General features: G+C 53.9%; 4 non-coding genes across 4 annotated transcripts; all 4 read left to right on the forward strand.

Annotated features, from left to right (window-relative positions):
• Nucleotides 1-784: 784 nt before the first annotated feature.
• LOC149851676 (signal recognition particle RNA) lies at nt 785-1,083 on the forward strand. Its single transcript, XR_016439585.1, has one exon.
• A 4,600-nt stretch (nt 1,084-5,683) lies between these two features.
• On the forward strand, nt 5,684-5,755 carry TRNAW-CCA (transfer RNA tryptophan (anticodon CCA)). Its single transcript has one exon. It is a non-coding gene; the product is annotated as a tRNA-Trp (tRNA).
• Nucleotides 5,756-12,084: 6,329 nt separating this feature from the next.
• TRNAW-CCA (transfer RNA tryptophan (anticodon CCA)) lies at nt 12,085-12,156 on the forward strand. The gene has a single exon. It is a non-coding gene; the product is annotated as a tRNA-Trp (tRNA).
• A 165-nt stretch (nt 12,157-12,321) lies between these two features.
• On the forward strand, nt 12,322-12,620 carry LOC149851679 (signal recognition particle RNA). Its single transcript, XR_016439584.1, has one exon.
• Nucleotides 12,621-13,535: the final 915 nt, after the last annotated feature.

Consider the following 13,535-nt stretch of genomic DNA (forward strand, 5'->3'; position numbering starts at 1 on the left):
TCACTCTGCTTGTGAATTCTGAGCTCTCCCTCTGTGCTGCTTGATTGTAGGACTCAGAAGAGCCCAAAAACATGCCGGTGACCCTGTAGCCATGACCCTAGACCCCTCCTTGGAGAACTTTCCTTGCTACGGCCGCTTCTGCCGCCTTGAGGGTGCCCTGGAGGGGGGCTTTGTTCCCATGACCAGCAAGAATCCCTGCATCTCTGTGGCCTTTCCCCCCTGCTGACTGCAGCCCAGCATCCTGTGTGTGCCCTGGGGCCTGGTCCCATTCAGGGAAGCTCAAGGGGGAGCTCTGTGTTGTACCTGGCTCCAGAATGCAGGGGTCAAAAGAGTGATTGGCTTCCAGGATTAAGCCTACAGGTCCCCTTGTCTTACTTTCCCAAGTTACGAGAATCTGAAAGAAGGGCTCACAAAAGAAGTCTTCCTTACTTCATTTTTCACAGCTTTGGATGAGAGAAGGAACCACTGGACTGTTGGGGCTTTTTTGTTTTGTAGGAAGTGGACCCTGGCCAGTGTTTTCCTTAAGGTTGTATATTGTGCACCTTTCCCCCTGCAATCAGCCTTCTTTGATTGCACTGTTGTTTCTAAGTGGGTAAACTTGTTTATGGTGAAAAAGGTATTTCCCATGTTTCTCTGATGATGCTGGAGCTAGAGCTAGATTGAGGAAGTTAACGTTTAATCCAAAAACTGGGCCTGGAACCTCTTAGTACTGATGAAAAGTTTACATGTGCCTAGTGAATAGGGCAGTAAAGGAGAATGGTGTTGTTGGGAGGCCGGGAGGGCAGCTGGGTGCAGTGGCTTGTACCTGTAGTCCAAGTGTCTGGGAAGCTGAGGCTGGTGGATCCCTTGAGCCCAGGAGTTTGAGGCTGCAGGGAGCTGTGTTGAGCAGGTGTCCACACTGGGGTCTGCACCAGCATGGGGCCTCTGGGGGAGCTTGGGGACTCCAGGTTGCCTAAGGAGGGGTGAACCGGCCCAGGCTGGAAACAGAGCAGGTCAAAGCTCCCTTGCTGACTGGTAGTGGGACAGCACCTGTGAAGGGCTCCTGCAGCCCAACCTGGGCAAGAGAGGGGGACCCAGCCTTTTGCCAGGTCCTTACTCCTGACAAGCTGCCCTGTAGTCCCCATGGGGCAGGGCTCCTGAGAGACGAAGAGAGGGAGCCCTAAAGCTGGGGTGGCGGCGGGTCACCAGGCGCAGCTTGAGAAAGGGTCCTGCAGGAAGTGGGGGGGGAGCACCCCAGGGGGAAGCCCAGGGCTCCCATGCGTGGCTGCAAGAGATGATGGTGCTACCTCAGGGGCTACAGGGCAGGAGCAGGTCCACCAGCACTCTTCCACCTGGGAGCGGAGAGCACGTCATGAAAAGGTGCGGGTGCACGCCTGAGACACTGGTCCCCCCAGTCTGTCCTGGGCATCGCACTCCTGCCTCTGGCGCTTGTTGTGCTCGCCCGTGGCTCTCACAGGTCCCAAAGGAAAGGGCCAGGACTGGAAGGCATCCTTCAAGCATTTCTTCTTGCCTTCATGCTCCTGCTCAGGCAGTTGCCATGCGCGCCTGGTAAGGACTATTTAATCCACTCCTTTCAGTGATATGGGGTTCAAGACACCCCTGCCCGCCCCCCACCCACACACACACTCCCCGTGCAAGGCTGAGACCTCTGCCACACTGAGACCAGGAGACCCCAGAGGAGGAAGAGGCTCAGTCCAAGGAGGAGTCGTCATCACCTTAATTGGATGACTTGCAGAAGCGCCGTTGCTCAAATTCTCCCTCCCAGGATGGATGGCTCGGGCTCGTCTCAGCCATGCTGTAGGTGGCCCTGTCATTGGCCGGTTACAAGGGGCCACAGAGGAGCCTGGGCTGGTTTTTGTCACCCTGGTGAAGCATAAAGCGGTTCGTTTCTCTGGAGGCCACCAAAATCACAGACACACACTCATTAGATGGCACAAAAGGTGTATTTGCAAATAGGGTCAGAGCAGAGTCAAGAACTCAGATTACTCTGAACCCACCAAGGAATTTTGCAGGCTGTATTTATCTCCTCCCTCCTGGGCACGTGTGCAGAAACAGGAACTCTTACAGCTCACTTCCGTTTCATACAAGCATACATGTGGTTACAGCACTACATACATCGCATGTATAGTATAATTAACTACTTAAGTATGCAGGGCGGAGAGGGAAATATGCATCAGCTAATTAAGCCTGCTCAGAGACTACAATCGGTCACCAAGAGTTCAACCCCCGCCTGCTTTTCAAGGACACAGTCAGTTGACTTCCAGCTTCTGTAATCTGTATGAGAAAGGCTAGGGAGAAGCTGGGGGAGAGTCTGCGATTTAGCATCAGGAAGGCTGGGAAAGGAAAAAAGTCCTTGGCAGTGTTTCTTTCTTATCGGGTGCAAGATGCGAGCTGTGCATTTCTAACAATACTCCATTTCTAACAATATTCCATTTCTAACACTGGTGTGGTTCACGTCAACGCCCCCCAGCAGCAGCGGGATGACTCCAGGTCTGGTGCACCCCGCTAAGGCCCCAGGATGGATCAGTTGAGCGGAGACCATCACCGCGCTGGAAGTGCCCACCCCTGGGCCCAGAGGGTGTGAGCTCTCTCTTCCCCTGGGTTCCCGTAGGGCAGGGAGCCTTGCCAAGGCCCCACCTGGCGCCCCACTCCCTCAACTCGGCCCATGCCTGCCCTGTGGTCATGGCCAGGCAGCAAACCTATCCTTCCCTGCACTTCCATCTTGGGAAGCCACTGCCTAACCTGCACCATCTGAGGGTGGACCTGTGGTGGGAGTGAGGGACAAGGGAGTCCGTTTAAGGAGCAGTGGGTGCCTGCTGGGGACATGCCCCCCCGTGGTGTGCACACACATGCCAGCCACCAGCATGGAAACACACGCACGCACGCGCACACACACAGCCCCCGCCCATACACTTTTCCCAACACATATGCATGCTCTGCACAAGCTCTGACCAACATTACTCAAGCACACACAGAAAGGCACATGTGCATGCCACAGTACCACCCCCAGCCACACACGTGTGCATAAACTACCAGCTTGAAACACATCATTCATGTGGATCGCACCCCAGAGCACCCTTTCCATTCTGCCCCTCAGCCCCACACCCAGGAGAGCAGATGGTCCCCTGTCCCTACAGTTCTCCTTCAGTGCCAGGGTTAAGATAGGGTTACCAAACTTCCCGATTGTCCAGGACATGTCCTCTTTTTTAGGCTCCTTTCCTCCTGTCCGGGTGGGTTTTGAAAATCAGAGCAAATGTCTGGGTTTTTGCCCTGTCTCTGCTTTTCCCTGTGGCGAAATGCCGGGCTAGCGGCTCCGGCACCGCTTAGGGGAGCCGCGGGCTTTGCGGAGTTGTGCGAGCGCGCGGCTTGTGGGGCGGAATTGAGGTAGCTCTTAGCCGCCCTCAAGGTTCGCCGAGTTGGCACAAGTAGACGACTTAGAGTAAGTAGTTAGTGTCTCTTAATCTATAGGGTGTCCGTTGGTTCACGAGGTCCCAGAGCCAGCCCTTGCGTTCCAACAGTGGAACAAGTCCAAAGCTAGGTGCGGCTGCCGGCTCCTTAAGTCCCAGAACTGGTCAACGGCTCATCGAGATGGAATGTTAGTTATAAAAGTTATTACGGAGCAGATATAGAGTAAAATAAAAAGATTTATTCACTCACCTGGCCTCACCCTCTTACAAGTAAGAGGGGAGGCCGGTTGGAACGAAGTTGCAGTAAATACAAGTATAGCGAGCGTAGGTATGCTGTCTAAGCTACGATGAGAGGCAGTCGAGAAGCGGAGTCTCCGATGTTTCTTCAGTTACAGTATGCCGGATACTAAAGGGGTCTGTTGGTTCACGGGGTTCCAGAGCCAGCAGCTGCCGACTCCGTAGTCCCAGAACTGGTCAACAGCTCATGAATGGGATAGTCTATAGGGTGTCCGTTGGTTCACGAGGTCCCAGAGCCAGCCCTTGCGTTCCAACAGTGGAACAAGTCCAAAGCTAGGTGCGGCTGCCGGCTCCTTAAGTCCCAGAACTGGTCAACGGCTCATAATTGGGAAACACAAAGCAATACTGTAACACAGTGAATCGTTGTCTGTTGTCGGATTTCTGAGGCCTTTATCTTCGCTGGGATACGCCCAGGCGGGGAGGCTGAGAACCGGTCTGCGGGGTGATCAGGCCCACAGAGTTTTCCAGTTGTCGTCTCTGCTGCTTCCTGCTTTTTGCCTCTTTTATAAATGTTTGTTGGACTGCCTCTATGACACTAACTATAGTATACAGATAGGATAATTTTCTTTTACATAATTATTGCTAGGCAGATTTTCTACATAAGTTTCATTTCTGTAGAAATGACACTTTTAGATAAGAAATGAAATTTACAGAATGTGCATGTGTAGCTTAATGCCAGTGGAGAGAAGGACAAAGCGTTCATTTTGATTAACAGTCTACTTCAAGGTTACATAAATGTGAGAGTGCCGCGCGGCAGTTACACACACACAAAAAAAGAGAAAATAATATAAAGTCTTTGCTAAAAACTATAAGACAGTTACATTCCCGAGCACTTCCACCTTGGGCCTGGGAGCAGCACAGCAAGGTGATTGTCTGTGGAGGCATCACGTGCTCTGTGCGTGGGGGTCCCCGGCAAGCTGCTCGCAGGGAGGGGAGAAAAAGACACAGGGAGACAGAGAGAGCGTGTGATATGGGGGTGCGAGCTGTGTGGGCAGCAGGGCTTGTGGAGGCAAGGGCTGTGGGTCGGAAAGGAGGGGTTTCAGCAGGGCTGGGGGGCAGGGGGCTGCAGATCGGCGGTGAGGGGTGGTGTAAGTGTGGTGGAGAGTGACAGGCAGCAGAAGGGCTGGGGGTGGGGAGGGGAAGCTGTAGCTTAGGAGTGAGGTGCAGGAGCAGGGCACGGGCATATCGCTGCCATCCTTACGTTATATACCCATTCACCCTCTCTTCCCCTTCCCACCCCCTTGACTTCCCACCTGACAGGTGCCCTCTATTTTGATCTTGAAGATATGGTAACCCTTGTCACCTGCTCTATGGCTCAGGCCTGTGGGAAGTGCTTGTGCAGCCTCGCACTGTGCAGGTATAGTATAATTAACTACTTAAGTATGCAGGGCGGAGAGGGAAATATGCATCAGCTAATTAAGCCTGCTCAGAGACTACAATAGGTCACCAAGAGTTCAACCCCTCGCACTGTGCAGGCAGGATTTTACTGCAGGGCACAAAACAAGGGAGATGCGAGCAGTGGGGTCCCCCAGGGATCTCCCTCAGCGACTTGGACGAGGGGGCGGAAAGCACGCTGTCCAAGTTTGCTGACGACGCTAAGATGTGGGGGGAGGTGGACACACTTGAAGGGAGAGAGAGGCTGCAACGAGATTTAGACAGACTACAAAAGTGGGCAGACGAGACTAGGATGGGGTTCAACGTCGACAAATGCAGGGTGCTGCGCCTTGGGAGAAGGAACCCACCACACACACACAAGCTGATATTTCAGCCAGACGCTTAAGTGCTGTGTTAACACCATGCTGAGGTTCGGTTGTTCCTTTTGGATTTCGATGCAAGTGACAGGAAGTGTAGGAATAGTCTGGGGAACGCAGTGGGCTGGGCGCTTGGAATAGGGCGGGGGGCAAAATCCCTCTGTGCACCAGGAGGAAGGCCTTCTTCCAGTCAGTTGTGAAGAGGGAAGCGAGGCCAGCGAAGCCCATGGCCCCATGGTGCAATGGCAGCATGTCTGACTCCAGATCAGATGGTTGTGTGTTCAAATCACACTGGGGTCAGCAGCTTCCACTTATGTCCTAGGAGAGTGGCACCACTTGTGCTGGTTTCCTTGCTGTGTTGCGGATGGCTTGAGGCAGCCAGCAGGTGCCAAAGGCGGCCTTTTCCCCAGAACAGCTCCAGGACCCCGGTTCCAAAGGGAAGCAGGTCCCAGCCCTTCCTGGCCGGATGTACAGGTTGAGAGTGCCGTGCGACATTTACCTGCTCGGTGGCAGCACCCAGCAGTGGGTTCGAAGAGCACAACTGTACCGCTGGTGGGCAGAAGGCAGGGTGGGGGAGGTGTGGGGAAAGTACAGGGTGCTACTGTGCTGAGCCACCTGCCTCGCTGTGGCCGCCTAAAACCACGCCTCGGGTTTCTGCCCTGGAGTGTCTGTGTCCAGCTGATCCCCCTTCCTGGTGCACACCTGCAAGCCTGGGGTTACTGCTGCCACCACCCAGGCTCCGGTCTCTGTTACAGCTCTGTGCAGCTCGGGGCACGCAGACCTCGGCGGTGTTTTGCCCACTAGTAGTACTTGTGGGGGCCCCTTATAGCCTGGAGCCACTCAGGTAGGGCAGGATCTGTTCATTATCAGGCAAGCTCTGCTAAGAGCGCAAAGGCCTGTCCCTCCCCTCCAAAATGTTTCAGTTCTCCATTTGCTGCTGCAGACACATGAGGCCAAACACTGCAGGCCTCACTCCTTTCTGGCCCAAATTCCTCAGCACTTTCACCACTTTAGCCAGGTGCGGACAGCAGGCTTTGTCCCAGCGTCTGCACTGGATCCAGCTGCGGTCACTCTGCTTGTGAATTCTGAGCTCTCCCTCTGTGCTGCTTGATTGTAGGACTCAGAAGAGCCCAAAAACATGCCGGTGACCCTGTAGCCATGACCCTAGACCCCTCCTTGGAGAACTTTCCTTGCTACGGCCGCTTCTGCCGCCTTGAGGGTGCCCTGGAGGGGGGCTTTGTTCCCATGACCAGCAAGAATCCCTGCATCTCTGTGGCCTTTCCCCCCTGCTGACTGCAGCCCAGCATCCTGTGTGTGCCCTGGGGCCTGGTCCCATTCAGGCTTGAAGCTCAAGGGGGAGCTCTGTGTTGTACCTGGCTCCAGAATGCAGGGGTCAAAAGAAGTGATTGGCTTCCATTGGGATTAAGCCTACAGGTCCCCTTGTCTTGAGGCAGCAAGCAGATGCCAAAGGAGGCGTTTTTCCCTGAATAGCTCCAGCACGGCAGGTCTAAAGGGAAGCAGCTCCCAGCCCTTCCTGGCTGCTGCACAGGCCAGGAGCGAGAGTGCCTTCCAACATTCATCTCATCTAGGACAACTCCCAGCAAGGGCTTGGAAGAGCGTCGCAGGTGTATGCCAGGCGGGCAGAAGGCTGGGTGTGGGATGTGGCAGGACAGGACGGGATGCTACTGTGCTGAGCGATGCGCCTACTGTTCCCGACCAAAACCATGCTTCAGGTGTCTCTCCTGGAGTGCCTGTGTCCAGCTGATCCCCCTTCCTGGAGCACACCTTCAAGCCTGGGGTAGTATTTCTGGGTGCTCCTTAGAGCCGGGAGCCAGCCAGGATGGTTTCAGGTAGGACAGAACCCGTTAATAATCAGCCAAGCTCTGCTAAGAGCGAAAAGGCCCGTCTCTCCCCTCACGCATTCCCAGCCAGGCGTGCTGTAAGGGCCAGCTGTATGGACCAGAGAGAGGGAGGATGCAGGACGGGGAGGGGCGGGGAACCAAGGGGTTTCAGAGGAAGCACTTTGGGCAACGCAGAATATTTTGAACCTTTCATTAAATTTTGCCTTCGGTAACCCTTTTGATCCACGTGTAAACTGCTTAGCTCTACCTTTCTAGCTAGTCAGCAAGCATACTCATTGCTTCATGCAGACAGCAGCCTGAGGTCCCTGCTTGAGTTTGTTCCAGTTTGTCTGCCGGAGGAAGTGAGCCCCAGGACCAGGTGGCCTGACCCTTAAATAACGTGTTTGGCCTCCTCACTTGGCTCCAACAGGCAGAAACAGGCATTATTTGAACCCTGCTGATGCAGACCAACCATTTCAAGAGTGGCCAGCACCCCATGGTGGTGTGACCAGAGACCCCCAGTTGGTTCCACAGGTTCCTTGGAGCGAAACTTAAGACAAGGGGTCTGGATCCAATGACGGGGCATGGGAGGTGGCCCGATCTGGTCCTAGGGGAAGCAGAAAGGACAGCGCCAACCAGAGACCAAGCAAAAGAAGTCCAGCAGTACTTGAGCACACACAATCCCCAGCTAAGGCCATCCTAAAAAGGGATCACAAGAGAAGCTTTTCTCCCTTCAGTTCTCCTAGCTTTGGATGAGAGAAGGAAACACTGGACTGTTTTGGCGCGGGGGTTGGGGGGTTCTGCTTACCAATGCTGCGTGTTGGTCCATTCTTCAGGACTGCCTGTTCCCTTATATTCCTTGCTGGCCTGATGAGATCCAAGCATCTCCATGTAATTCAGGGGTGCCAGGGGGCTTCTGCTTCCCTGCCTGGGCCACAATCATCCATCAGGTTTCAGAGAAGAGCTGCTTCCACAGAAGGAGCTTTTTTCAGGTTAGCAACAGGAAGAACACAAAAGCAAGTCCTTGAAGGACACCTTGTGAGTCAAGGGCAGTTTAGGAAAAGGAAGGACAAAGTGCCAGTGCTGCAGCACAAGCAAAGTGCAAGAGCATGTGAATGACGCAAGAGTAGAGGCTGTAGCAGCACTCACCTCACGCACTCAGGGTGGAAGCACTTAGCAACCAGTGGTCCCAAAGAAAAAGAACAAGGTAATGACCCTGGTGGGATCTGAATACACAACTTTTCCACATGAAATCACAACAGCTTCCGTTGCATCACATGGGTACAGCATTTGTCTGCCCATCATCTCCTCCTCCACATCCTTCCTCTTGCTCTTGTTTTTCATTCTGGGCATTTTGGAAAAAAAAAGGCCTCCTTACAAACAGACCACCACACATGGCAAGAATCTGCCAGGGACAGAATCCACTCAGAAGGGTGCAGTTGACCTCAGTGTGGTTTGACCAAGAGTCAGACATGCTACCATTGCATCGCGGGGCCACATGCTCAAAAGAGCTCTTTCTTCGCTTCATATCCTTCTGCCAAAAGCCCTTAACACGGTGCATGTCGGGATCTTGCCCCCTCCCCTCTTCCAAGTGCTCATTCCACTGCATTTTCCAGCCTTTCCCTACGTTCACTGTAACTTTCGCATTAATCCAAACAGAACATCCTAACTGCGGCAAGATTTTAACGCAGAACTTACAGAAGCTTCTAGCTGAAATATAGGTTTTATCTTTCAAAGAGTTGCCAAGCTACCCTACAGCACCCAAGTATAAACACAAAGGGAAAAAAATCATTAAAGATTACATTATAGTAAATAAATCATTAAAGGTGAAGAATCTTTCTCCTTTTCTTAGGTGTATATTTGTATACTATCAGCAATTGCAATTTATTTGTGAAACAGGAGGAAAGGTAAGTCCTTTAACCATTCCTGGGAAACCAGAAGCAGTAACAGCATGCTAGAGGGGAGTGGGAGAAGGAGTAGAAGAAGACTCCTTGGGGCTCAGTGTTAAGGGTGGCTCTTATGCCACTTCAGGAACTGAATGGGGGAGCATTAGGAGCACCCTGAAACTAGCATCCAAGCAGGGATGACAGACGAGGCATGAATCCCCTGGGGTGCGACAACCCTTGGGCAGCCCCAGGCAGTGCTGAGGATTGGCAAAGCGTGCATGGCCATGCAGGGCCAGCGCTGTCAAAAAGGTGGGGAGGTGAGGCAAGAAAGATCCAAAGGGTAAAATAGAAAGAAAAAGAGTTTTAAAACGGGGGGGGGGGGGGGTGTTAAATGCTGTAATATGAGGAGCACCTACACAATCTAGGCACACCTGGAGTAACCGGGGATGCAGGAAACAGGAATTGACATGCAAATAGGCTAAGCTGATAAGACCATAAGAGACTTGTAGATGGGGCATGGGGGTGGGCATGTGCCCCCCACCCCCGAAATTGGCCCTCACCGGCCAGAAAGGGAGTGCTAAAAGAAACCTCTGGCCAGTGCCCCCCCCGTGATCATTGGGACACCCAAGGAAACTCTGCCAGCACTTCCAGTTGTCGATTGGCCACTGGGGCCCCCACCCTCATCAGTGGTCAGCTGCTGGCAGACCCCACCCTGGAGATAGGCCACTGGTGGTCCCCCAGAGCCAGGAGGCACTAATCGCCCGGGGGTAAGACAATGCCTGTGACTGAGCCGAGAATGCTTTGCTGACTGGCAGAAAAGTTGTGCTTATACGAGGTTCGGATTGGTGGCCAGGGCAGGGAGAGTGTTTTCCAACAACAGCACCCCACCTTTGTGCCCCGAGGTCCCCCTAGCATGCACCCAGGCTTTCTCTGTGTGGCTAGTTCAGTTGGTGGAGTATAAGACTCCTAATCTCAAAGTTGTGGGTTCAAGCCCTATGATGGGTGGGTGCGTTTTACCTCCCAAATGGGACCAGAGGAAGTCTTAACTGAAAACCTGTGGGTCAGACTGTAAGGAGGGTGGGGGGAGAGGGATCTGGTGGTAGGGGTGACTACAGGCCACCACATCAGGAGGAAGAGCTGGATCTGGAAGTCTCCAGGCGGCTGGGGGAGGCCGTGCCTGCAAAGGATGTTGTGGTCATGGGGGATATGAATTACCCTGACATCACCGGGAGGAGCAGTCGGCCAGGTCTACCCACTCATGAAGGCTCTTGACGTGTGTCCAGGACCTACTCCTAGTGCAGGATGTACTTGTCCCCACTAGGGAACTGCCATACTGGATCTGGTGTTAGCCTCTGGGGACGACCTAGTGAGGGAGGTGCTAGTACAAGGGAGGCTAGGGGACAGTGATCATGAAATGATCCAGTTTGCTCTTCAGAGGAAGGTGGGGAGGGTAACTAGCACGGCGCAAATGCTTGACTTTAGGAAAGCCAACTTCGATGGGGGTAGCTAGTACGGGGGTCCAGGAAAGGCGGTCCTTCCTCAAGGAGGCTTTCCTTGGGGCGCAGCAGGACGCAATTCCTCTGCGAAGGAAGGTGGGAACAGGGTCCAAGAAAACTTCCTGGCTGAGCGTGGATATCCAGGCTGGCCTGAGGGCAAAGAAAAAAGCATACTGGCGGTGGAAGCAGGGGGCAGGGACAGAGGAGGAGTACACCTCCCTGACCCAAGCTTTTCGGGAATTGGTGAGAAAGGCAAAAGCAGCACTGGATCTTAGATTAGCTTCTGGGATTAAAGATAACAAAAAGTCCTTCTTCAAGTATATAGGTAGTAAGAAGAAGTCTCGGGGTAACACTGGACCCCTACGGGGCAGGCAGGGCAGATTGTGCCAGATGCACAAGAGAAGGCAGAACTCTGCAACAAGCTCTTTGCCTCCGTGTTCCTGTCTGCTGACAACGGGGTGCTCTCGGGTGACAGCGTAGAGAGGCCCGGGAAGGATGCGAGTCCCCCGACTGTTAGTTCAGATAAGGATTACCTGGAGGGCTTGGATGTGTACAAGTTGGCAGGCCCGGATGACCTTCATCCGCGGGTGCTGAGGGAATTGGCTGGTGGCATTGCGGAGCCATTGGCACGGCTGTTTGAGGACTCTTGGTGCTCGGGCCAAGTCCCTGAGGACTGGAAAAGGGCCAATGTCCCTATTTTCAAGAAGGGGAGGAAGGAAGAACTTGGCAACTACAGGCCAGTCAGCCTCACTTCTATCCTGGGGAAGGTCTTTGAAAAAATTATCAAGGGCCACATTTGTGAGAGCCCTGCAGGGGAAGTGATGTTGAGGGGTAACCAGCATGGGTTTGTGCCAGGCTGATCCTGCCTGACTAACCTGGTCTCTTTCTATGACCAGGTAACAAAGAGCTTAGATGGGAAGGAGGAAGTCGATGTCGTCTTCTTGGACTTCCAGAAGGCTTCGACACAGCGTCCCACCCAATTCTGCTGGGCAAGCTGAGGGGCTGCGGTATTAACGAATGCACGGTCACATGGGTGGCAAACTGGCTCCAGGGGCGCACCCAGATGGGGGTGGTGGATGGGTCGATGTCGACCTGGGTGGGTGCGGGCAGTGGAGTCCCCCAGGGCTCGGTCCTTGGGCCGGTGCTGTTCAACATCTTCATTAGCGACCGGAACGAGGGTGTGGAGAGCACCCTGTCCAAGTTTGCTGATGACACCAAGCTGTGGGGTAAAGTGAATACACTGGAAGGAACGGACCGCATCCAGGCAGACGTGGATAGGATTGAGAAGCAGGTGGATCTGAATAGGATGCGGTTCAACAAGGACAAGGGCAGGATGAATATGAGTCGCCAATGCGATGAAGCAATAGGCAGAGCCAACTGCACACTGTTCTGTGTCAACAGCATGTGGCCCCATGGTGCAATGGCAGCATGTCTGACTCCAGATCAGAAGGTTGTGTGTTCAAATCACACTGGGGTCAACAGCTGCTTTTTATGCCCTAGGAGATTGTCACCACTTGTGCTGGTTTCCTTGCTGTGTTGTGGATGACTTGAGGCAGCAAGCAGATGCCAAAGGAGGCCTTTTACACATGCCTAGTGAATCGGGCAGTAAAGGAGAATGGTGTTGTTGGGAGGCTGGGAGGGCAGCTGGGTGCAGTGGCTTGTGCCTGTAGTCCAAGTGTCTGGGAAGCTGAGGCTGGTGGATCCCTTGAGCCCAGGAGTTTGAGGCTGCAGGGAGCTGTGTTGAGCAGGTGTCCACACTGGGGTCTGCACCAACATGGGGCCTCTGGGGGAGCTCGGGGGCTCCAGGTTGCCTAAGGAGGGGTGAACCGGCCCAGGCTGGAAACAGAGCAGGTCAAAGCTCCCTTGCTGACTGGTAGTGGGACAGCACCTGTGAAGGGCTCCTGCAGCCCAACCTGGGCAAGAGAGGGGGACCCAGCCTTTTGCCAGGTCCTTACTCCTGACAGGCTGCCCTGTAGTCCCCGTGGGGCAGGGCTCCTGAGAGATGAAGAGAGCGGCTGGTCTGACCACAGCTGCAGTCCTGTGTCCAGTTCTGGGTGCTGAACTTCAAGGGGGACGTGGAGAACCTGGAGAAGGTCCAGAGGAGGCCACTCATATGGTTGAGGGCCTCTGTGGCCAGCCCTATGAGATCTCGTGGCTGCCTACAACCTTATCAGGGGCCAGCAGCAGGGACTCGGGGAAAGTCTGTTCACCAGGGTCCCCCTTGGATTCACCAGGAACAATGGCCACACGCTGAGGGACGAGAGGTTTAGGTTAGATATTAGGAGGAACTACTTCACTTTCAGGGTGGCCAGAGCCTGGAATAGGCTCCCCAGAGAGGTGGTGCTCTCCCCTTCCCTGGAGATCTTCAAGAGCAGACTGGACAGGCACCTGGCTGGGGTCGTATGACCCCTCCCACTCCCAGTGCTCCTTCCTGCCCATGGCGGGGGGTCGGACTAGATGATCTGTCTCGGTCCCTCCCGACTCACTGATTCTGTGATTCTATAAACATTTTATCACTTGTTCTGTGCCACAAACCTCCGCAGTAAACTAGATTTCATCTTCCAGCTCCATTCTCAGTATGAACAGCTGGGCACCCATACTAGACGTACTGACCCATTATTATGAACTAAGCAAGGCATCTTGCCCAGCAGGGAGTGAGCCTCTGATGATGTGTTGGACACGTGGGGAGGCTGTGTAAAGGCCAGGAGAGGGGAGGGGAGAATATATTTCTCTCAGGTACGCTCCTGCTTGAGTACGTGCTGCCGTTTTTAATGATCATTTCCAGTGGCTCAACTCGGAGATGGCAGGGGACAACTAAGACTGTGAAGCCAGTGGGTGTTTCCTGTGTGTTTGTACT

The sequence above is a fragment of the Crocodylus siamensis genome, unplaced genomic scaffold, assembly GCF_052110815.1.
Source record: "Crocodylus siamensis isolate JL-2025a unplaced genomic scaffold, ASM5211081v1 HiC_scaffold_528, whole genome shotgun sequence".
Taxonomy (NCBI): domain Eukaryota; kingdom Metazoa; phylum Chordata; order Crocodylia; family Crocodylidae; genus Crocodylus; species Crocodylus siamensis.